The 2,838-nt window shown below is 44.2% G+C and overlaps 1 non-coding gene across 1 annotated transcript; it reads left to right on the top strand.

Moving 5' to 3' along the window:
* Window positions 1-2,306: 2,306 nt before the first annotated feature.
* LOC121143800 lies at window positions 2,307-2,451 on the top strand. Its single transcript, XR_005881124.1, has one exon. It is a non-coding gene; the product is annotated as a small nucleolar RNA SNORA68 (small nucleolar RNA).
* Window positions 2,452-2,838: the final 387 nt, after the last annotated feature.

Raw genomic sequence — 2,838 nt, 5'->3', positions numbered from 1 at the left:
TCCTCCACTGCTGGTGGGAGTGCTAACTCGTACAGCCACTTTGGAAATCAGTATAGAGATTCCTCAGGAAATGGGAATCAGTCTACCACAAGATCCAGCAACTCCACTCTTAGGCATATACCCAAAAGATGCCCATTCATACAACAAGGACATCTGTTCCACTATGTTCATAGCAGCATTATTTGTAATAGCCAGAACCTGGAAGCAACCTAGATGCCCCACAACTGAAGAGTTGATAAAGAAAATGTGATACATTTACACAATGGATTACTACTCAGCTATAAAAAACAATGGAATCTTGAAATTGGCAGGCAAATGGTTTGCACTAGAAGAAACAATCCTGAGTGAGGTAACCCAGTCACAAAAGACAAGCAGGGTATGTACTCATTCATATATGGATTTTAGGCATGGATGAGGGGAGTTCCGGCCTACAAACCCACTGCCAGAGAGTGTGGGAAACAGGAAGGACCCTAAGAGAGAGATGCATGGTACCCCAGAGAAGGTGAATGGGACAGGATCTCCTGAGCAGATTGGGAACATGGGGGGAAGGGAGAGGGATCTGGGAAAAAGAGAGGGGAAGAAGAAGAAGGGAGACGAAGACATGGGGAGCAGGAAAGTTGAGTCAGGGCAAGAACAGAGGAGAACAGGATGAGAGATACCATAATAGAGGTAGTCATTACAGGTTTGAGAAGAGATCTGGCACTAGTGAGATTTCCAAAGATCTGCAAGGATGACACCAACTGGCTAACTAAGCAGTAGTGGAGAGACTACCTTAATAGCCCCTCCCTCATGAAAAGATTGATGACTACCTTATATGCTATCCTGGAACCTTCATCCCGTGGCTGATGGGGGCAGAGGCAGACACCCACAGCTAAACACTGAACTGAATTCCTGGAACCCAGTTGCAGAGAGGGAGAAGTGATGAGAAAGCGTTCAAGACCAGGCTGGAGAAACCCACAGAAACATCTGACCTGAACAAGGCGGAGATCATGGACCCTAGATTGATGGCTTAGAGGACAGCATGGAACTTATTCAGACTCCCTAAATTTGGGTGTCAGTGAGGAGGCCTTGGCAAACTATGGGGCTTCGGGTATTAGATCAGTCTTTATCACTGGCATACTTTGGGAGCCCATTACACATGGAGAGATGCTCTCTCATCCTGGACCCATGGGGGGAGGCTAAGCCTTGTCCTAGATGAAATGACAGACTCTGGAAATCTCCCATGGAGGGCCTTACCTCCCTGGGAAGTGAAGTGGAGATTGGGCCAGGGGTTGGGGGGTTGGAAGTGGGGGGAGGAGGAAGGGAGAGGGAGCTGGGATTGACATGTGAAACAAGGTTGTTTCTAATTTAAATAAAAAACATGATAAAGAAAGTCTGTGCACAATGTGGGGTGTCTGCTGGCCACAAATGCCAGAAGAGAGCATTGGATCCAACTGGGGCAAGAGTTACAGGTGGTTGAAAGCCACCATGTGAGTGCTGGGAATTGAACCTGAATCACCTGGAAGAGAAGACAATGCTGTTAACTGCCTGATCGTTTCTCCAGCCCTAGTATTTCACTTTTCAGTAACATGTCAATGTTTCCTTCTATTCCTACATTACTGAATATGGTGGATAATTTTGACAGTTAACTTGATGGAACTTAGATTCCCCATGGGAAAAATCTCTAAGAATATTTCCAGATAGGGTGACCTGAAGAGAGAAGTTGCACCCTGAATATGGACAGCGCCATCCCATAGGTTGGAGTCCTGGGCAGAATAGAAAGCAGAAAGGGAACTGAGCCCCAGCATTGACCTCTCTTTGCTTCCTGAGCAGCTGCTTTAAGTTCCCACGGTCACACCTTTCCCATCATTGTGTACTGTTCACTCAAACCATGAGCCAAAATAAACCTGCTCTTCATTAAGTTGCAATTGTCAAGATTTTGTCCAGTCAGTGAAGATAGTAACTAGAACACTGAATGTTTCACCGTGAATAGATCTGAATTTTAGCAAATGCCTTTCCCTGAATTTTATCAAATTCTTTCCCAGGATTAAGAGAAAGGCTCACAGCAAGCTCCTTTCTGAACTTAAAGCACAGTGTTTTGTTTGCCTTCCTAGGATGACATATTTTTAATATCCCCGTAGATTTAATCAAATGATAGTTTGCTTAGGATCTTTTATGTTCCAATAAGAAATTAATTAATCATGCTCAAGATAGGCCATCAGTAGTAGTAGGGGCAGTAATTCATCATCATTGTAAAAAGAGGTTAATGGTTATGAAAGAGACACACGCAAAGTTGAAAATAGTTTTCATTGTTCAAATGCGTGGACTCCCCACTCACAACTCAAGAACCTCTGCTGTCTGTAGTGGCTATTTAAACTATTTAAAGAGTGGTGTGCACAGCAAAGGGGGTCTTACCTCCTTTGGACGTGGCTATGATGTGTCCCCCAGAGTGAATCAGGAGGTTCTACAATGCTAAGAGCACCCCAGGTACCTCGGGTTCCCTGGTCATTGGGGAATCAACTCCTTGTATCCATTTATGCTCTTGTGTCTAGATAAGAGACATCAGCTAAACTTCACTATTGAAACAATTCTAAGAAAAACACAATGGTAAATTCAAGGCCAAGATTGTTCCCAGTCAGTGGTGCATACATGTGTCTGCTCATACACAAGGATATGTGCGTCTCCTCATTCAGGTGTATTATGTGTCTCCTCATTGACAAGCTTTTATTTGGTTATGAGATGAAGCCATTCAGATGCTGATGGTGATTCTTGTAGACCATCTGAAAACAAACCTCAGATGTCCTGTGATCCCCCTCTCTCTTTGTCCATATTGGAAGTCAGTAGTCAACATTTTGTTTT

Source organism: Mesocricetus auratus, unplaced genomic scaffold, assembly GCF_017639785.1.
Source record: "Mesocricetus auratus isolate SY011 unplaced genomic scaffold, BCM_Maur_2.0 Super-Scaffold_100013, whole genome shotgun sequence".
Taxonomy (NCBI): domain Eukaryota; kingdom Metazoa; phylum Chordata; class Mammalia; order Rodentia; family Cricetidae; genus Mesocricetus; species Mesocricetus auratus.
The sequence above is the reverse complement of the archived record's forward strand: the minus strand, read 5'-3'. Positions and strand labels throughout refer to the sequence as shown.